Below are 22,786 nucleotides of genomic sequence, written 5' to 3'. Positions count from 1 at the left end.
CTCATTCACTCACCATTTTTTCTACTTCTTAACCTCCTCTACTGTCTAAGAACAATCAGATTGGCAATTGGCACCATTTAGGGTAGAAAGTTTCTTTTACTTTCTTAAATTATTTGCCAAGTCCTTTTTGCATCTTGTTGTATAATTAGAGATCTGTAAAACCAAAAAAAAAAAAAAAGTATAATTAGAGATCTGGGTATATTCCTAATTATTTCTCAATCTCTTGAAAAAGAAATAAAGAAGCATTGTGTTTTAAAGAGAAAACGTTAATGTTGTTCAACAACATATATTGCCCAGATTCGAAATTTCTCTTGTTCTTTGTATTTAAACATGAACCCAACGATTATTCTTTATTCTATTTCTTATAATGTAATGAATTTTGTGCAAATCATTAATTGTTTTATTTTAGCTTATCACAATATAATTTTATTAAAAATACTAATAAATTTTGCATAAATATTAAATTGAGACATAAATTATTTTTGTTTTTGAATCGTTCGGGAGTTGAAAATCCGGTAATAAACAACTTTAAGGGCATTTAAGTCATTGTAATAGAAAAAAATGTTTATCAGTTTTTTCCACCAAACACTTTCACCGCTTATTATCGGTTTAAGAACTTTTCTCCAAACAAGTAACGCTTATTTAGTAAATTAGCTCCATCACTAAAAAATTGTTTAGTATTACTTGCATCACTGGAGGGAGCTGGAGGGAGCTGGAGGAGCACGAACTGGGCACTTACAAGAAGTGTGGCACAATTCTAAAAGAAAAACTCTCTTAAGCTTAAGAATCCAGGTTGTTTTAGTATTACTTGCATCACTGATTTTCGTGTAGGCTCTATGTGATCTTAGTACAAGTATGAATTTGATACCTTTATGTATACGGTAGAAATCGGGGCTACTCGATTTCATTCTTTGATCGGGGTAGGAACATTATGCCGAAGAGCTGAGACGTCGAGTCCAGATCGGGGTAGACATCGATTGCGACCAGAAAGAGGCATACTTCGAGGGACGCCGGCATGGCTTGATAACGGGAAAGGCAAGATATCCGCGATTGGCCGAGAATCGTAGCATGAATCTCGAAACGGATCGATCAACAACGGTTAATTAGATGTTAATATGATTTTCTACTATAATTAGAAGTGTACCTTATTTAGGACTCCCCTATTATATTAAGAGGGATCCCATTCATTTGGAAGCCTCATTGCTCATTGAAAAGAATTTACACTCATTACTTTCTTGCTATTGCAGTTACTGTTCATCAAAGTTGTTTTATCATTTGCCATTCCACCTCGAGGCTACCCCAAATCGAGGTTGAGACTTGGATAATATACTGGTTTGATTAACTTTATTCTCTAATTTATTCGTTTAATTCCTTATTCATCAATTGGTATTGAATTAAATCACATATCTTAAAATCATAATATAAGTTTAATTGTTACTCGAATTTTAGGGTAAACAATTTGGCGCCCACCTTGGGGCTAAGGATAATAGTGATTGTTCGGTGCTGATTCTGATAACACACATTATTTCATGCTTGTTCTTGTAAAGTATTTTTTCTCAGGTTAAAATATGTCAAACTCACAAAACGCATCCACACGTGGTGACGATGGTCTCGGGTTTCACACGGGACAATGTAATTGCTCTAGGAGCCGGGGTGCCACCGGCTAACCTCGGGGGAGCACCGGTTGCCGATCCAGTCGATGACAGTTCGTACATTGCTTTAAATGCAGACCTAAGCGCGGACCTTGAAGGGAGTGTGTGCAGGGAAGGCTGATCTGGTAGCCAAGGTACACAGGGCGTAAGAGACGGGGGAGTTAGTATCTAGGTGATATTTGAGATGCTACAGGCTCAGCAGGCTGCTATTGCTCAACTTCAAAATCAACATAGAACTCCGAGTGGGGTTGAGCCGGAAATCACTCGCCGTACTGAGCCGGTGCCAGAGAGGTCGAATTGTAATGGATCGGGGACCGATCCTGCAATAATGAAAATGCTCGAGGAGCTCACCAAGAGAATCGAGTCAGGAGAGAAGAAAATCGAAGCTAATGATAAAAAAAGAGGAGACATACAACTCTAGAGTTGATCAGATACCGAGGGCACCACCAATCTTGAAAGGCATGGATTCGAAGAAATTTGTACAAAAGCCATTTCCTCAAAGCGTGGCTCCGAAGCCTATTCCAAAGAAGTTTCGTATGCCAGGCATACCCAAATACAATGGGACCACTGATCCTAACGAACATGTTACTTCATATATATGCGCCATCAAGGGTAACGATTTAGAAGATGATGAGATCGAATATGTGTTATTAAAAAAGTTCGGAGAGACCCTTTCAAAGGGAGCAATGATTTGGTATCACAACCTACCGCCAAATTACATCGACACATTTGCCATGTTAGCAGATTCTTTTGTAAAGGCACACGCTAGGACCATAAAGGTCGCAACAAGAAAACCGGACCTTTTCAAGGTAAGACAAAGGGATAACGAAATGCTGAGGGAGTTCGTATCCTGATTTTAAATGGAACGCATGGAGTTACCACCGGTCACAGATGATTGGGACGTTCAAGCTTTCTCCCAAGGGTTGAACGAGTGGAGTTCGATAGCATCACGTCAGTTGAAACAAAACTTGATCGAGTATCTGACTGTAACTTGGGCAGATGTGCACAATCGATATCAATCGAAAATCAGGGTCGAGGATGACCAATTAGGAGACCCTTCCGGGTCAGTACATCCAAACAGGTCGGCATTTAAAACCTAGAGGGACATCGACAGAGAGCCAAGGTCGAACAGAGAACGATATCAACCATATACCGCATATCAAAGGAACAATGGTTCAGGATACAATTCGCCCAGAATGATCGAAGAAGTGATCGAGGATAGAATTCTCGGGGACTTATGAGCAAAAGTGGTTTTGATAAGCATGCCGATCCTATAGAGACACCTTGATTATCGGAATATAACTTTAGCATCGACACATCGGGAATTATATCGGCAATCGAAAGGATCAAAGATACTAGGTGGCCTAGACCCATACAGACCGATCCTTTCCAAAGAAACCCAAATTTGATGTGCGAGTATCATGGCACGCATGGTCACAAGACCGAGGATTGCAGGCAATTAAGGGATGAGGTAGACCGTATATTCAACGAGGGCCACCTTCGAGAGTTCCTTAGCGATCGAGCCAAGAATCATTTATGAGAAAGGGACGCCAACAAGAAAAATGAATAGGAGGAACCCCAACATGTCATTCATATGATCGTCGGCGGGATCGACATTCCACATGGACCCATATTCAAACACACTAAGGTATCAATCACTAGGGAAAAACGAACCCGAGATTATGTACCCGAAGGCTCCTTATCATTCAATGACGAAGAAACATAAGGAATTTCTCAGCCCCACAATGACACTCTGGTAATTTCTATATTATTAAATAAAGGTCAAGTTAAGCGTGTTTTAATGGATCTAGGTAGATCAACGAATATCATTCGATCGAGGGTTGTGGAGCAGCTCGGCCTACAAGATCAAATCGTGCCCGCAGCTCGGGTATTAAATGCCTTCAATATGGCCAGCAAAACAATTAAAGTGGAGATTACTCTACCAGTGAACATGGTTGGAACCATTCAAGATACCAAGTTCCACATGATCGAGGGAGACATGAGGTACAATACCCTACTCGGAAGGCCTTGGATCCACAATATGAGGGCAGTCCCTTCGACTCTCCACCAAATGATGAAATTCCTGATGTCGGACGGTGTAAAAACAGTATACGGGGAGCAGCATACTGCAAGGGAAATGTTTGTGGTTGATGATGTTACACCAGTATCGACATTATAAACCTCGGAAAGATCAAGCATCAAAGGTAAACAGGAAGCCAAATAGCAATCACAGCCACCAGCCTCGACCGAATCGGGGAAGTAGGAGATAGAAGAAGAAGAGGAGGATTTCCTAACCCCTCAAACCTTTATTGTTCCAGAAGATTTAGATGCCACCAAATCAATGGTCGAAGAGCTGGAACAAGTTATATTGATCGAGTACCTTCCCGAGCAAAAGGTATACCTGGGAACGAGATTAACTCCCGAACTCAGGAAAAAGCTTATTCAATTTCTTATTGATAACATGGATTTTTTGCTTGGTCTCATTTAGACATGATAGGGATCCCACCGACACATTGGCTAAACCTGGACCCTAGGTTCAAACCGGTGAAGCAAAATAGAAGACCCAGTCCGAGGTAAAGCACGTATTCATAAAGGACGAGGTGACTAAACTTCTCAAAATTGGGTCCATTAAGGAGGTGAAAAATCCCGAATGGTTAGCCAATGTAGTCGTAGTCCCTAAAAAAGGGAACAGACTTAGAACGTGTGTAAATTATAAAGATTTAAACAAGGCATGCCCCAAAGATTCTTTTCCACTACCTAATATCGATAACATGATCGACACCACGGCTGGCCACGAGATCCTTACATTTTTTGATGCCTATTTCGGGTACAATCAAATTCAAATAAGCCTGGAAGACCAGGAAAAGACTTTGTTTATCACCAAGTATGGAACATATTGTTACAATGTAATGCCCTTCTGGCTAAAAAATGCAGGAGCTACTTACCAACGCCTAGTAAAAAAGATGTTCGAAGAACAAATAGGTAAGTAAATGGAAGTTTTTATTGATGACATGCTAGTTAAGTCCCTGCGCACAGAGGACCATTTGGCTCATTTGTAGGAAACGTTCGAGATTTTGATGAAATATAACATGAACCTCAACCCCGAGAAATATGCTTTCGGGGTCGGGGTTCAGGAAAATTCCTGGGCTTCATGGTGTCGAATTGAAGGATCGATATCAACCTCAAAATAATCAAGGCTATCGAAAACATCACCATCGTGGAAAGTGTAAAAACCGTGCAGAGGCTGACTAGACGGATAGCTACTTTAGGCCGATTCATCTCGAGGTCGTCGGATCGAAGCCATAGATTTTTTTGTCCTTAAAAAAAAGAACGATTTTTCCTGGACCCTGGAATGCCAACAGGCATTAGAGGAATTAAAGCGATACCTGTCGAGCCCACCACTGCTTCACACTCTAAAGGCAGATGAGAAACTTTACTTGTACTCGGTAGTATCAGAAATTGCGGTAAGTGGTGTCTTGGTTCGAGAAGAGCAAGGTACACTATTTCCCATTTATTATGTGAGTCGAACCTTAGGAGAAGCAGAAACTAGATATCCATACTTAGAGAAATTAGCACTTGACTAATAAGTGCTTCTAGGAAGTTAAAACCATACTTTCAATGTTACCCCATATGCATGTTAACCACTTACCCTCTTTGTAATATTTTGCACAATCCCGAACTATCGGGTCGATTGGCCAAATGGGCCGTCGAACTCGGTGGGTACGATATCGAGTATCAACCCCGAACGACCATCAAGTCTGAAATTCTAGCTGACTTCATGGCCGATTTCACACCAACCCTCGTACCCGAAGTTGAAAAGGAACTCTTGTTAAAATCAGTCACATCATGGGGGGGGGGGGTGTGGTCCCTTTTCACAGATAGTTCTTTGAATGTGAAGGGGTCCGGGCTAGTTTCGCGCCCCCTTTTTCTCGCGAAATCGGGCTTGTGACATTTGGGAGGACAACTCGTTCCCTTTTGGGAATTGGGTTTTGGAACTTGAAGAGTCGCCACCTAATGATTAGGTGCATTAGGACACTAAGAAGAGTTTGAGTTTGAAGAACCAGAGTTTGGGTAAGGGCTAGAAATTATCTCGAGGGGAAGGTGTTAGGCACCCCTCAAGATCTACTAGTGTGGTTCCCGACCATGTTATAATTGTGACTTCACATAATCAAATAAGCAATTAAGGGCCTCAAATAGAAGGAGATTTTCACATATTATTGCAAGCAAATTGAAAGTTTGGAGAGAATAAGGAAAGCAGAAATAGTTCCGACAATAAAACAAGTTAAAAGAAAGGGGGGTCCTAGGTTTACAAACAATATGGATCACATCAATGCAATACCCGACAATTGCTCCTCAGAAGAGGGGTTGCACGTGGTATTAGCGCATTGGTCATCATATCCATATCTACCTTTTCCACCTCATTAAGGTAGTAAAGCGTAGAATGGTATCGTTACTTATTGCATGCTAGTACCCGCCCCAATCCTATCAGTCCCGGAGACATTTGGGACTACTAGTCCTAAAGGGAAGGGAAATTTGGCTTTTTAGAGTTTTAAAAGGATAAAATTCTAGGGCGACGATCAAAACATAATAAGGCAGGTATGGGGAGAACACATAACAGTTTAAAGGGGCTCAAACAAGCCTCCTCATTTAAAGAGACAAGTTGGCTAGCATGACTTACAAGTACTAGTTATGGTCTAAATTAAATTAAAGTGTAGGATAGGCTGATTTATCACATATTTCTCAAATGAGGAGTCCGAATTAGCCTTCCCTGGTTGTAATTTATCAAAGACTGATGCAATGGATTAATTACCTAATGGTTTGCCTAAGTGAGACCTATAGGCATGATATTTAACAATGCTTACTTCGATTTTAAAGAAGGCTTACTGATTGTAGAAAACACATAAGTTATGCAGATGTTAGATGACATTACTACTGATTTTAGACTTGTAGATGAAATAAATGAATCAGATTCAACTGGTTACTCCCATAGGCATGATTTCTAGGCGTTGTTCATTTTAAGACGATTATGAAAGTGCAGAAGTCCTATAGACATGGTATCTAGAATGAAACTTATTATTACTTAACCTATAACTGTTTGCCTAATGATAGATGTAAAATGTAGAAGTGCCGAAGACCTATAGTCATGATTTCTATATGCATAAGTGCAGAAAAACCTACAGACGGGATTTCTATATGATATGCAGAAGTGCAGAACTTGTGAATAGTAACGCCTATGAACATGTTGTCTACCCTTTGCATACATAAGTGACCCTCCCCTTTTCACTAGAACCCCATAAGTTATTATAACATATTACAGACCAGAATGAATTAAGAAAATTAAAATTATATCAGAAATTAAGTTACAACCAAGGAGCCTAATTCAGACTCAAGGTCTAACAATATGAGGTGAACCAACTTCCAGGATCAGGTTTCCAAAGCGTTCTCTTATTTGGAATGTGTCAAAGTTCCTCAAGAGCCTCAAATGGACTTTGGGCAGTGCTTACAACCCAAATATATTGCAGAATTAAGAGCATAGTGCAGTGTGGAAATGCCAGCCCTCACATGTTCAAGTTTAGAGGGAACTCAAGGTCCCAAAGCAAGGCTCATAAGAGGGGGGCATAACTTAGAATCTAAGAGTAAGTGTAAGTGCATAAGGGGGAATCAGGGAGAGCCATGGCAGGCTGGTGGTCATGCCCAGCAATCAAGAGTGCTGGCACACCCCTGACTAGCCTATTAGCCACATTTTGAGAGTTGGGATCCATTGAGGATCAGGTTCAGACCTAAGTAGCAATTTGAATGCTGTCAGGCCATGAACCTTAACTCAAACACATAGAAGGGAGTGGGGTTATATGGAGTTCATAACAAACAGCAGATGCAAAGAGAGAGTAGCATACTCAATACATAACATGAATAGCAAAGTAGACAGGAGTGTATCAACTGTAAAATATACACATAGGGATGGTACTGAAATCAAAATTAAGGCATACCAGTTTCAGGGAAACAAATAAGTGAAAGCTGAAGTCTTGTAAACCCAATTGCAAGCAAACAGTACAAAAGATCTCAGAAGAGAGTAGAGTATTGAAAGAGTATTGAAATTGAGAGGCGTGTGTGTAAAGTATTGAATTCGAAGTGTTGACCTGAAGTTTCACGGTGTCTAAGTGTAGAAGGGTCGTGCCCCTTTTATAGTGCAGAAAACAAGTAAGAAAAGGTAAGGGAATAGTTTGCAATCAATCACACAAAATCTCCCTTCAGTTAAGGGATTCTGATTTCAAACGGGTAGAAGACAATTAAGGAAAGAATTGGATTAAAATATTTTCCAAAGTAGTACAAGAAGGGCAAATACATAGAAACTATTTAAGGAAAGAGTTTGATAGCAACACGGTTTGTGCAAATAAGGAAAGACAATCAATTATCAGCCAGTAAAAATCAGAAATTGAGTTTTGGTATGAATGAATCCAACTAGAAAAGGTGAAGAAAGGTTTATTTAAAGAAAATCAGTAACAATTAATCGAACCTTATTAAAAGGAATTCTAAATCAATCACAAATTGGAAAAATCTCTTTTGAAGGAAGAATTCCTCATATATAAAGCATACATATATGTCAAACAAGAAAGAACTGTCATGCTAATTTGAAAGAATCTACCATAGAAAAGTTCAGAGTCACAAGCAAAGAGGCTCAAATTCAGTACATAGACTCAGACTTAGTTCGAAAGAATCCAGGGTTCCATAATAGAACCCTAGTCCAAACATAAGATCAAACTCGCCAAAAACCCCAAATCCTAGGGTTTTCAACTCGAATAATCACCACCAAATTAACACCATGTGACCGCCTGGGCCTCCTCTACCCAACCCCCATAGCCCTATCTCTCGAATCTACCTGGAACAACTCGAATATCAAATCAAAGGTTTCCGACCAAAACCCTAATGCAAAATCTCCATGATTTCAGACCCTAACAGCCCTAACCAGGTGTTTTCTTATGAAAATACGTGGTTAAGGATGTTACGGGTCAGAAATTTTGGGGGATTTGGAGAAACAACCACTGGCCGGAGCTCTTTGTTGCCAATGAGTTCTTGTTGGTATTTTCTTTTATTTTCAATTTCTTTTTCCTTTTCTGATTTTCTGCATGTGTGAATTCCATGGTCAATGTCTAGTTTAATTTGCATTTTAAATTTTTGTCAATATTGTTCTAATCTTGTGTCCTGATTTTTTGTGATTAATTCTAGTTGTTTGTTTGATTTTAATATGTTCCAATTCCTGATCTTAGTTTGATTTTAGTTAAGCCGTTGATAATTTGTTAATTAGTTTTACTAAGTTTTGCTTGAATTAATTTCTGGTGTTCCTTTAGTTTAGGTTAATTACTAATTAGTTCAGTTTCAGTTTAATTAATCATCATGATTTGTTGAATTTGGTTATAGTTGATAGTTTAATTTGGTCATTAATTCTGAGTTCAATTGCTAGACTCAATAAGAGTTTAAATCGGGATAGATGTAGAGTTTAAGAAAATGTTTGGTTATAAATGTATTTTTAGTTTAAGTTCAGGGGTAGTTTAGGCACGGAAAAGGGCTGTTTCGTTAAAGAATAGTAATTTCAAAACCAAAATAAGGGTAGTATAGGTATTCTAGAGGTAGAAGAACACCCTAGGGCCTTCTAGAAGGGGGCATTGGTGTAAGTTTCAATTTTTTAGAAGCAGTAACTTGAGTAACAAGTTAGGAAATGAGGGTGTTAACTTGTGTAATAAGTTAGAAAACAAGGGACTAATAGGCAGTCGAAAAATCCAGTAAAAAATCCAAAAATAAATAAATAGAAAACTCGAAAAAACAATTGTTACATTGCTTTTCCTTAGGCTATTTTGAACTCCAGCACTTAATTCAAGTTTCTAACTCAATTAGGACCAAAACTATTTGAATTCCTTTGTTTCTATTTGGTATTTGAGGTCTGAAGGTAATTTTGGTCAGCTGGGCATTGAATATGATTAAATCGAGTTGATTATGGTAAATTGTTAAGTGTGTGGGTATGCTGGGTTCATTTTCTGGTTGTTTGATATAGTATTGGGTTAATTTGTTGATTCTGCTTGGTCTTCAATTCATTTTTGAACTGCTAAATCCTTTCTGAGCTGTTGTACTCGTTCATTGACTGCTGCTGGGTTATCACTGGTTCCCTGGAACTGTTACTGTTGCTAACTTCTCCTTCTTCCTTTGATCTTCTGATTTCCAGGTACACGTTTTTGAACCTGTTTCGATGTATCATCCCCTGTTGACAACATGAAATGAAATTGAAGCAAATTCTCTATTGTAGATCTGTTAGCTTGTTATGTTTGAGATAGTTTGTCGTGATTTGGTGGTTGTACACTGTTATCAAATTTGAAATGCATAATTAAACTGACTGGTTATGTATTAATGGGACTGTAAACTGTTATGTCTCAGATTCATGTGAGTTTATTTTTCGAGTTAATTACTAGTTGTAGTTAGTCCCCTATTAGCTAATGCATACACCTGTTAAGTACTAGTTGTAATTAATTTCATAGAATAAGTCCATACTAGTTGTAATTAATTTCCTATTAGCTGGTTCATGTCCCTGTATTAACAAACGGTTCAGTACAGGATAGAACTTCTACTAGTTATTTTCGTATTCTCGATCTGTAATTAAGTAGATCATAGTCATAGATGAATACGTTGGTTTAAATGTTGGATTTAAGTTCGAGTCTCAACATGTTGATTCATAAGTAAGGAAACTACTGTCCAATCCCACTAGGATTCTGAAATTGACGATAAGTCTCCAGTTTTGTTTTCTAAAAATCGAATTGTTGCTTCATATTCCTGGACGGTTTTGAATGTCAAGTAGTGTATTATAGATGTTAATCCAACGATGTGAAAGGACTGTGGCCTGGTGATCATTTGAATTCAATTTCGTTTCATAATTAGTATTGTGGCCTGTTTCAACTTGAGCCATATTTCTGGGCTCACTTTGGCCCAGTGGCGTGAAGCTCTGCCAGAATAGGGCAAGACCCATTCTGATCACTTAATTGCTAAGAACTGAAAACTGGCGTGTGTTTGGGCGCTGAAGCTTGAGCTTCTTGTGAATCAGACTGGGGTCCAACAGACTAAAACCCCATTGGGCTGCTGAATCATAGCCCTAAGGTTTGGGCCTCTTTGAATGCTTCTAGTGATAATTGATTGGTTAACTAAAAAATTAGGGCCTTTAGAGACAAATAAAAATAGAAGAATATAGTTGCTTTTAGGTTGTTTTTTTTTATAAAATGAGATGAGCCTCACCGAACAAAGATACAAATGCGGGGCCCTCAATAGTGTCATATGAAAGTTAATTAGAATTCGGGATGGCCGTTTAGCGAATCTCACAACTTTCCCCAAATAATAATACGCTAGACTCTTTAAGCACGACTTTAATAAAATTACATTCTTAAATACGGGTGCACATTTATGTGACCCAAATCCAAATCTCAACGAAGTCGAAATGTGTTGACAATCACGGGTGCATTGATTGCGACGTGGTTCGAAACGCGTTTTCACGACGTTGCAATTCTTTTAAAATATTGATAACAACAGTTTACGAATAAAAGGCACACATGTATTAAATCAGATAAAATCAAATACAATAGTTAAGCGACCGTGCTAGAACCACGGAACCCGGGAATGCCTAACACCTTCTCCCGAGTTAACATAATTCCTTATGCGGATTTCTGGTTCGCAGACTGTGATACAGAGTCAAGTTTTCCTCGGTTCGGGATTCAAAGCCGGTGACTTGGAACACCATTAATTTTCCAAGTGGCGACTCTGAATAATAATAATAAATCCCGTTCCGATTGTCCTTTAATTGGAAAAACTCCTTTACGCCCTTTCGGGTGTAGGTGAAAAAGGAGGTGTGACAGCTCTGGTGACTCTGCTGGGGACCGAACCCAGAATCTCTGGTTCAGGGTTCAGAATTCGAGCTCAGATAAATTGTTGTTTTTGGTTATATCTGATTTTCCTACATGTTTTGTGCTGAATATGCTAAATGCTACCGCTTTGATATCATTTGAACTGTATATAAACTGTGCCGACACCCTTCTCTCTTCACCTCCGGGGATGTGCTTACTGGTTGAGACTCCCTATTCTGTTAGTGTCATATCCTGAAATAAAAAAGAGGCTCAGATAAGTTGCAAAGCCGGACGATCTCGCGAGTCCCCGAAACGCTGCCCCCTCCTCGACTCGAGTTGTCCGCTCGAGTGCACTGTTTAGAACACATACCTAGGATTTGAACCTAGAATAACTTGACTTCATGCCGGATCCCTGGTAGGAGCGCTTAATTGCGTCATGCTGCATTTGACTTAGGGGACTCAACACGGGGGTTGAGTCCGTCTAGGGCTAGCAACCTGAACTGAAAAGACCATCCTGATGCATCCTATTTGTTCTGTACATATATTTGTTTCGAACCAGCATGTTGACAGGCTTTTAAATCTCGGGAATGTTGGAAAATTGAGAAAAGGAGGAAAAGAGGAAAGAGAGAAATAACAGTTAGGGGGTTAATTGATTATTTTAGAAAAACCAATGACCAAATACTGGCGAAACTCTGCCGAAATTTTGAGAAAATGAAAAGAAAAATGCTTTATTAGTCTGTTTTATGAAAAGCAAAAGAAAAATAGAAAAAGAGTTTTTATTTTTGGAAAACTATTTGTTGAAAAGGAAAAGGAAAAAGAGTCTTTATTTTAGTTTGGGAAAAATAGGTTGTTTCTTGTTTGTCGAAAATGAAAAAGAAAAAAAAGAGTCGTTATTTTATCTTGTTTTCAAAATACAGAGAGGGAAAAATAGTTTGTCTTGCCATGGAAAATGAAAAAAGGGTCTTGTTTTCAAAATATAGTTAGTCTCTTTGCCCGAACTACGCCGGTTTGATTCTCACAGGGTGTGGGATACATAGGCAACCCTCATCGGGTCCAACCTCCCCTTTGCAAAAAATAGCAAAAAAAAATAAAAAAATATATATATCAATTTTCGTCGTAAATAAGTTAGGTGATGCCGTTTTTGTCAAAAAAAGCCGAATGTTCCAGAAAGGGACGCCGGAAGGTTAACTTTGCAAAGACGGCCATTTTTGGTCATTTTGATTTTTGATTGGTTGACTCTCACAACCTTAAAATCTTCGTTCTTGGGAGTGCTGAAAGGCCATGTTTGAAAACCGAGTCTGTCACTTTAAATTTGGAAAAGGAAATAGTTAATTTTGGTTTGAGTCAAATAAAAGTTTTGTTTTTGCTCAAATAACCTTAATAAATGTGCAGGATGAGCACGATGCAAAACGAACCTTTCTCAATAATGACTAAAATCCCTTTCGAGTTGCGGCTATGGTGGAACGATTTAAGCAAAGAAGGACAGGACGAAGTCAAGAAATATCTGAAAGGTCTTATGGGTTTGTTGGAAATCAAGCCTCGGGGTGATATTATAAGAGCGTTGGTCACTTGCTGGGACCCGACGCACAATGTCTTCCACTTCTCAGATTTTGAGCTCACCCCAACTTTGGAGGAAATAGCCGGGTACATTAGAAATGCTGAGGTTCCTTTAAGAGGAAAATATCTGGTTGCTCCAAGAGCCATCACGGTGCATCAGTTTTTAGACTCATTAAAGATACCCAGGACAGTCCATAATCCAGATTTGGCAAAAGGCTTCTGCACTCTGCGCTTCATATACGATAGGTACGGCCACGTGAGAGGGTTTAACAAGACGGACATCAAACTATGCAGTAAAAATAACCGTCAAAAATGGGATGAGCACAGACGGGTGGCTTTCATGATAACCTTTTTGGGCCTCTTGGTGTTCCCAAGGAAAGACGAGAATATTTATATAAAAGTAGCCGGGGTCTTCAGCACCTTGCTTACCCAAGATGAAAGCACTCTTACGCCTATGATCGTGTCCGACATTTTTCGAGCTCTCACTGCCTGCAAAGCCGGAGGCAACTTTTTTGAGGGGTGTACTTGTTGCTACAAATGTGGATGACCGAGCATCTATGCCATCGTTCCCAGCTCTTGAGTTATGCTTCGTCTGACAAAACCTGTATAGGAAAGTTTTACACAAGGATTGATGGGGTTAGTCTGCCTGAAGGAGTAACAACGTGGATATCATACTTTCTTACTCTCACGGACAGTCAGATACAGTGGACATTGGGATGGTTGCCTGTTGAAGAAATCATATATATGCCAGCAGCTAGGTCGCATTTTCTTTTGATGGGACTTAAGAGCATCCAACCTTATGCTCCATGTAGGGTTCTAAGACAACTCGGGAGATGCCAAACAGTGCCACGGGAGGAAGATCTTAGTGCTCAAGTAATTGAGATTAGCCCTGACGGACAGTTTCCCAAAGCAAAAGTCCGCGAGATTTGGAATGAATGTCAATATCTACAAGCAAATAATTGTGTGTAGGATCGGGCCAAAGGAGAAATGTCACCGGAATACCTCGCATGGTACAGAAGAGAACTTGAGCATCATAGGCCAGCTAAAGAACCCACATCCAGGATTTCACGGAATCATCACAAGAACAATGGGGTTGGCTAACAAAAGAAGAAGGCTATCAGGCTGAAATCGGCAAGCTGAAACAACAGATTGGAGCTCTGAAATTTGAGAATAGTGTGCAAGTGGCTGCTGATCAGGGAGAAAAGAACAGGTTGGCCCAAGAAAACGAGGCTCTTAGGGCCCAAATCCAGCAAATGAGAATAGCTGCCAATAACCAACAAAGGAGCCGGTCGGACGAGCGGTTGATAAAGGGGTTGAAAAAGGAAATCAGTGAGTGCCGGGATAAGCTGGAAAAATCCGAAGGCACCATAGCTAGACTCCGGGCACAGTGGGTAAAAAGAACAAAAGAACGCACCCATTACATGCAACAATTAAAGAAGGATTATGAAAAGACCATTGCTAATCTAAAAAGAAAAGTGGTCACCCTTGAGGATAAGGCAGCTAAGCAAGCTAAAGCTTTTGAGACCGAAAGCGGACACTGCTATGACTTACTGGCCCGAATGGAAGTAGAAATACAGCAGCTGCAGGATCAGCATCTTCAGGATTCTCATGTGTTGGAGGCTCGCAATAATCAAGTAGGACGATTGCTTATAGAAAAGGGTCGAACAAGAGACAGGATTGAGACCATTGCCCACCCCATCCTCAGGAGATGTCAGGCATGTGAAGACATGACCCGCGCTACCTTCTTTTCGGCAGTAATGATTTATGTCAAGCGAACTATGTATGAGTTGGAGCAACTTGAAAGGGATTTGGCACCTAAGCCCACAGCGAGGCCGAACGATGCCCCATGGGCACACACTTTTGAAGCACTAATGTATTTATAGATCGAGTCTGTATTTTCCATTCTAGAGTTTCTTGTTTGTCAGTCTGTTTTCTTTTTGCGTCCAAGTATGCTAGTATGTTCGGAGTTTGTATTTTGAGTTTAGTTGGAGTCTGTTATTTTCCATTTCAAAATATTTAGTTTGTAATAGAATGTTGTGGTATTGAAAGTCTGAAAATTCCCAAAAATTTGTGCCTTTATTTTGGCACTTATTTTCACGAACTACACCTAGTCTGATTCGTGCGGGGTCACTATACGTAGGAAATCTCCATAGGATTCGACCGTAACCAAGTAAAGAAAAGAAAACAAAGAAAGGGAAAGAAGAAAGGGAAAAGCGGAGAGACGAAAAAATGAATGAAAATAAGAGAAGAAAGAAAAGAAAAGAAAAGAGAAGAGCGGAAAAACAAGAAAGGAATAGAATAAAGGAGGAAGGAAAGGAAAAAAGAGGAGAAAAGAAAAGAGAAAAGAAAACAAAAGAAAAGAGAAAGCTTACAGTTGGAACTAAGGAAATGCCTGGATGACGCATGCGGTCGAACAAATGCATAATAGAAATGGTTAATTGTATAGGTGCATTCATGCCCAATGTGCGGTTATCCGATCTGTTAAATCCTAATCGCTAACGGAATTATTGTCTAAATATGTGGGTCCAGGCAGGTGGTTAGTTGTTTGGCATTCTGGCAACCCATCCATACAACACCCGGTCTAAAGATAAAGTGAACATGACTGGCCCGGAATCTGATACGAGTATCACTGACCCATCGAAAGAAGTAGAAGAAATGGACGTTCATGCAATGAGGTAGGAAATGTATAAGATGAAGCAACAGATGGCTGAAATGTACCAAGCCTGGGAGAAGGGGTATCCACCGCCAGTTTATCCCGCTAACCCCGCTTATATCCCACCATTGGCTCAGCCTCAGGAGCCACCCACCGTGAATTCATCTCCAGCATTTCCCCTCTACCAACAATGCCAAGGCACCACTTCTCATACATCACAGGCTCCTCCATCCAAACAAGTCTCATACCCTCCTTCACCAATCACTCCCGTTTTTGTGGCACCTCCGCCTGCTACCCTACGCCGATCCCCCAGTGAACCTCTGTTCCAGACGCACGACAACCAGTATTATCCCCATGAGCCTACCTTCAAAGTTCCAGAACCCTACTCTTATACCTCTCATCTTGATCTTATGGCAGGCACCGAGAAGCCGCCCAAAAACCCTGAGCAGGAGGAGATGATCAGAAAGGTCAAAAGCCTGGAGCAATCATTCCGAGACATGAGGGGGTTAGGGGCCAAGTAAGTGTGGCCTATAAAAATTTATGTCTGTTCCCAGATGTTCAGTTACCGGCCGGGTTCAAGATGCCTAAGTTTGATTTGTACGACGGTCATGGCGACCCAGCAGCACATTTAAGGGGATTCTGTAGAAAGATGAGAGGAGCAGGAGGGAGAGATGAATTGCTGATGGCATATTTCAGCCAAAGTTTGAGAGGATCGGCGTTGGAATGGTACACTAGACAAGACCATAGCAGGTGGTACACTTAGGATGACTTGGCCCAAGCCTTCGCCTGTCTATTTCAATACAATCTTGAAATCATCCCATATTGACTGTCATTGACAAAGATCGAGAAGAAGCCCGGTGAGAGCTTTCGAGAATATGGGTTCCGTTGGAGAGAGCAAGCGGCGAGGGTTGACCCCCAATGAAAGAGAGTGAAATGGTTGATTATTTCTTGCAGGCTTTGGAGCCCACCTATTTTGGTCATTTGGTGTCAGCAGTGGGCAAGTCCTTTAATGAAGTCGTGAAAATGGGAGGCATGGTTGAGGAGGGACTCAAATCCAATAAGATCATGAGCTATTCAACAATCAAAGCAACCACCCAAGCCATTCAAAACGACATTGGGGGTGTGATTGGAAAGAAGAAGAAAGAAGAGGTTGCAACTGTCGAATCCGGAGTATGGTCCAGGTCTAGAAGCCCTTCACCCTATTACAACCAACCCCGACCCCACCACCCAAATTATCCATATACCCCATATGGCCCTCCTCAACACTATTATCCCCCACCAGAGCCACACTTTTCCGTCCATCATGCCCAAACTTATACCCAGCCTCCGGCTCACGCGCAATGGCGTGCGCCGGCTACCCGAAACACATACCTAGCTCCACAAAACACATATCCACACCCGAGGGCTTATAGGCCAGGATTCGGCTTTTGCCCAAACTAGGCTTTCAGAAATGAGAGAATGCAGAAACAGAAAACATTCACTCTGCTGGGAGAATCCTATACCACTCTTTTCCACAAACTGAGGAAGGTAGGCCTGTTGAACCCGGTTGAGGCCAAAATGCCAAATCCCCTTCCTAGAAATCTGGACCATTCAGTGAGTTGTGAGTATTGTTCATGGGCTCTCAGACATGATACTGAGAAATGTTGGAGATTGAAAACTGCTGTGCAAGAGCTTATTGACATAAATAGAATCGAGGTTCAGGCCCCGGAGGCGCCCAATATCAACCAGAACCCATTGCCAGTGCATCATGAGGCCAACATGATTGAACTGATACATAAGGGAGCAGAGTTTAAGAAACCCTCACAGGCAGTCATGACGATCCATTCTAGTGAAGCCAAAGTGAATGAAAAGTCAGCTAGTGTGAAACCATCGGTTCATTTGAAAAGAATAGACAACAAGCCAGTTGTGGTGATGGGGAAAGGATCTTCCGTTGTTGCGAAGAAACCAGAGCCGATCAAGGTAGTGGTTCGGGGAGTATCAAGCATACCTACGACAGTCGTTAAGGGGGCTCACATAGAACCAGTTGTCATAAATCCAGTAACCCAGTTACCAGTGATTGACAGTAAAGCCGTTCCGTGGAAGTATGAACAGGTAGTTGTGACCTACAAGGGGAAGGAAATCAAAGAGGAAGTCTGTGAAACACAAGGTTTAACTCGCTCGGGACGTTGTTTTGCCCCCGAAGAGTTGAGAAAGGCTAGGGCTCCCAAGGAAAATCCGGTGCCAGTTAAGAAAGCTATTATGGAGGAAGAGGCAGAAGAGTTCTTGAAAAAGATGAAAGTGCAAGATTATTCTATTGTCAAGCAGCTAAGGAAAACGCCAGCCCAAATCTCGTTGCTTTCATTGCTTATCCACTTGGATGAACATCGCCGGGCTCTGATGAAGATATTGAACGAAGCTCATGTCCCCGATAAAATTTCAGTGAATCATTTGGAGAAAATCGTGAACAAAATCTTTGAGGTAAACAGAGTGACATTTTCTGATGATGAATTGCCCGTGGCGGGTACAGAACATAATAAAGCTCTTTATTTGACTGTGAAATGAGAAGATTCGGTAGTCACTCGAGTACTGATTGATAATGTGTCTAGTGCCAATATCTGTCCTTTGTCTACATTGAACAAGTTGAAGGTTGATGATGACAGAATTCATAAGAATAACATCTGCGTTCGGGGGTTTGATAGTGGTGGTACAGACATAGTGGGTGACATCATACTTGAATTGACAATCGGTCCGGTCGAGTTCACCATGGAGTTTCAGGTGTTAGACGTGGCGGTGGCTTATAATCTTCTGTTGGGGCGACCATGGATTCACGCTGCCAAAGCGGTGCCTTCTACATTACATCAGATGGTCAAATTCGAGTGACATAGACAAGAGATCGTTGTACATGGGGAAGACAACATGAGCATTGTAAGTGATGCCATCATACCCTTCATAGAGACTGATGATGATAAGGGGCCGTGGGTTTACCAGGTTTTCGATACAGTCTCGGTAGAAAAGGTTCCTAAAGGAAAAAGCATCCCGGTCCCCAGAATAACAGCTGTAACTGTCATGGTAGCCTCTGAAATGTTGAAAAACGGGTTTGTACCAGGCAAATGGTTGGGTGCTGATTTACAAGGTATTGTTCAGCCAGTTTATTTGCCCAAGAATCTGGATACCTTTGGGATGGGTTTCAAGCCTACGGCGGTGGATGTAAGACGAGCCCGAAAGATAAGAAAAGAGGTTGGGTTCTTCCCAAACCAATTCCACGTCTGTCCAGGTCCTTCGTCAGGCCAAGTATCGGGAAGCAATTATTGGCAATGGTGTCGGGTCCACTGATTGGTGCAGATGGGAACTTGGAGAAAGGGCTTGAGAAGGTATTTGCTGAGGTGAACATGGTTGAGGCCGGGGAAGGGTCGAGCAAAGTAGATATACAGTACATCGGGCCACGTGCTAATGTCAACAACTGGGAAGCCACTCCTCTTCCATCTCGGAGGGATTCGCGGTAGTGGGTTTTGTTTTCCTTTTTGTTCACCTGGATTATTCCAGGGTTTGTAATTCAGTTGCTATGTTCCGTACGTTTGGATGAGTTAAAACCCTGTTATCTTTACATTCAATGAAATGCAATTCCTTTTCTTTCTTAATTCCTAATTTTGTTTCCATTTCTTTTTCCTTTCTTTTCTATACAGTTCTCTTTGTGCTGATATCGATGACATGACATGCATGAGGAATCTTCAGCCCAGTTTTAAAAGCCAATCTAACTCAGAAATAATAGTGCAAGAAATCGAGTGTGATGATGAGGTGGAATATGATGATGACGAGGCATATGAGGAAGTTAGTAAAGAATTAAGTCACTTTGAAGAAAAACCCAAACCTAACCTAAATGACACAGAAACAGTTAATCTAGGGGACCAAGACAATGTTCGTGAAACTAAAATAAGTGTTTATCTGGAGCCACAACTCAAGGAGGAGATAATCAAAGCATTGTTTGAGTACAAGGATATTTTTGCATGGTCGTATGATGACATGCCGGGTCTAAGTATCGATTTAGTGGTTCACAAATTGGCCACTGACCCGGCATTCCCTCCTGTCAACCAGAAGCTGAGAAAGTTCAAAACGGACATAAGTGTAAAGATCAAAGAAGAGATCACCAAGCAGTTTGATGCGAAGGTCATTCGGGTTACACGGTATCCCACCTGGTTAGCTAATGTTGTGCCTGTGCCGAAGAAAGATAGCAAGACCAGGGTGTGTGTCGATTACTGGGATCTTAACAAGGCAAGTCCAAAAGACAATTTTCCGCTGCCGAACATCCACATATTGATTGATAATTATGCCAAACATGAGATTGGTTCTTTTGTGGATTGTTACGCGGGTTATCATCAGATTTAATGGACAAGGAAGATGCAGAAAAGACGACATTCATCACGCCATGGGGAACATACTGTTATCGGGTTATGCTGTTTGGTTTGAAAAATGCTGGGGCAACTTATATGAGGGCAATGACAACAATATTCCATGATATGATACACAAGGAAATCGAGGTGTATGTGGACGATGTGATTGTAAAGTCTAGACAGCAATCTGACCATGTCAGGGATCTGAGAAAGTTCTTCCAAAGGCTTCGCAGGTACAATCTCAAGCTTAATCCTGCAAAATGTGTGTTCGGGGTGCCGTCTAGAAAATTGTTGGGGTTCGTAGTCAGCCGCCGGGGTATTGAACTGGATCCATCAAAAATCAAGGCCATCCATGAATTGCCACCTCCGAGGAACAAGACCGAGGTGATGAGTTTGCTGGGGAGATGAATTATATCAGCAGATTCATCGCCCAGCTCACGGCAACTTGTGAGCCTATCTTTAAGCTGTTAAAGAAAGACGGTGCAGTCAAGTGGACAAACGAGTGTCAGGAGGCGTTTGATAAGATAAAGGGGTATTTGTCAAATCCACTTGTGTTGGTTCCGCCAGAACCAGGGCGACCTTTGATTCTATATTTAACGGTACTGGACAATTCATTCGGCTGTGTATTGGGTCAACATGATATCACCGGAAGGAAGGAGCAGGCCATCTATTACCTCAGCAAGAAGTTTACACCCTACGAGGTTAAGTATACTCATTTTGAAAGGACATGTTGCGCCCTAACTTGGGTGGCACAGAAGCTGAAACACTATTTGTCATCTTATACTACTTACCTCATATCTCGTTTGGACCCGTTAAAGTATATCTTTCAGAAGCCTATGCCCACAGGGAGGCTTGCAAAGTGGCAGATCCTGCTCACAGAGTTTGACATTGTCTACGTGACTCGGACTGCGATGAAAACACAGGCCTTGGCGGACCATCTGGCCGAGAATTCGGTTGATGAAAATTATGAACCTTTGAAGACTTATTTCCCTGATAAAGAGGTGATGCATGTTGAAGAGTTGGAACAAGGTGAGAAGCCAGGATGGAAACTTTTCTTTGATGGGGATGCAAACATGAAAGGCGTGGGAATAGGAGCGGTGCTTATTTCTGAAACAGGGCAACATTACCCTGTTACAGCTCAGCTTCATTTTTATTGTACGAACAACATGGCAGAATATGAGGCATGTATCTTGGGGTTGAGATTAGCTGTAGATATGGGTGTCTAGGAAGTCTTGGTCATGGGTGACTCGAACCTACTGGTACACCAAATTCAAGGAAAATGGGAAACACGGGACTTAAAGCTTATACCGTACCGACAATGTTTGCATGAGCTTTGTCAGCGGTTTCGTTCAATAGAGTTCCAGCCCATTCCAAGGATTCATAATGAAGTGGCCGATGCGTTGGCTACTCTGGCATCGATGTTACACCATCCAGATAAGGCTTACGTGGACCCTTTGTAGATTCAGGTCCTCGATCAGCACACTTATTGTAATGTAGTGGAAGAGGAAGTTGACGGTGAGCCTTGGTTTCATGACATCAAGGACTATATCAGGATGGGTGTGTATCCGATACAGGCCACAGGTGATCAGAAACGAACAATTTGATGGTTGGCAAGCGGGTTTTTCCTTAGTGGAGGAGTGTTGTACAAAAGAACTCCAGACCTCGGGTTGTTGAAGTGCATGGATGCGAGGCAGGCCACATCTATCATGACTGAGGTACATTCGGGAGTCTGTGGACCGCATATGAGCGGATATGTTTTGGAAAAGAAGATCCTACGGGCAGGTTACTATTGGCTTACTATGGAGTGAGATTATATCAGTTTCGTACGTAAATGTCATCAGTGCCAAGTGCATGGAGACTTTATTCATTCTCCGCCATCAAAACTACATACGATGTCCGCACCATGGTCTTTTGTTGCCTGGGGCATGGATGTTATTGGGCCAATTGATCAAGCAGCGTCAAATAGGCCCAGGTTTATTCTGGTAGCTATAGATTATTTTACCAAATGGGTGGAAGCTAAGACGTTCATGTCTGTGACCAAGAAAGCTGTGGTGGATTTTGTGCATTCGAACATTATTTGTCGGTTTGGGATACCGAAGGTGATTATCACAGACAATGGGGCTAATCTTAATAGACATCTGATGAAGGAGACATGTGAGAAGTTCAAGATTACTCATCGTCATTCTACTCCATACCGCCCTAAGGCAAATGGTGCAGTTGAGGCAGCCAATAAGAATATAAAGAAAATACTCCGGAGAATGGTGGAAGGATCTAGACAGTGGCATGAAAAGATGCCTTTTGCATTATTGGGATACTGCACCACTGTTCGTACCTCGGTGGGGGCAACTCCTTACTCTTTGGTGTATGACACGGAAGCAGTGATGCCCGCAGAAGTGGAAATCCCATCTCTCCGAATCATAGTAGAGGCTGAGATCGATGATAATGAATGGGTGAAAAGCCGCCTTGAGCAGTTGAGTTTGATTGACGAGAAGAGATTGGCATCAGTGTGTCATGGTCAACTGTACCAATAAAGAATGGCAAGAGCATACAACAAGAAAGTGCGTCCGAGGAAGTTTGAAGTCGGACAGTTAGTGTTGAGACGTATTTTGCCTCATTGGGCAGAAGCAAAAGGAAATTTTGCTCCAAATTGGCAGGGACCATTTGTCGTAACCAGAGTGTTGT

This window comes from Nicotiana sylvestris, chromosome 8 (assembly GCF_000393655.2).
Source record: "Nicotiana sylvestris chromosome 8, ASM39365v2, whole genome shotgun sequence".
Lineage (NCBI taxonomy): Eukaryota > Viridiplantae > Streptophyta > Magnoliopsida > Solanales > Solanaceae > Nicotiana > Nicotiana sylvestris.
This window is presented reverse-complemented; position numbering follows the sequence as displayed.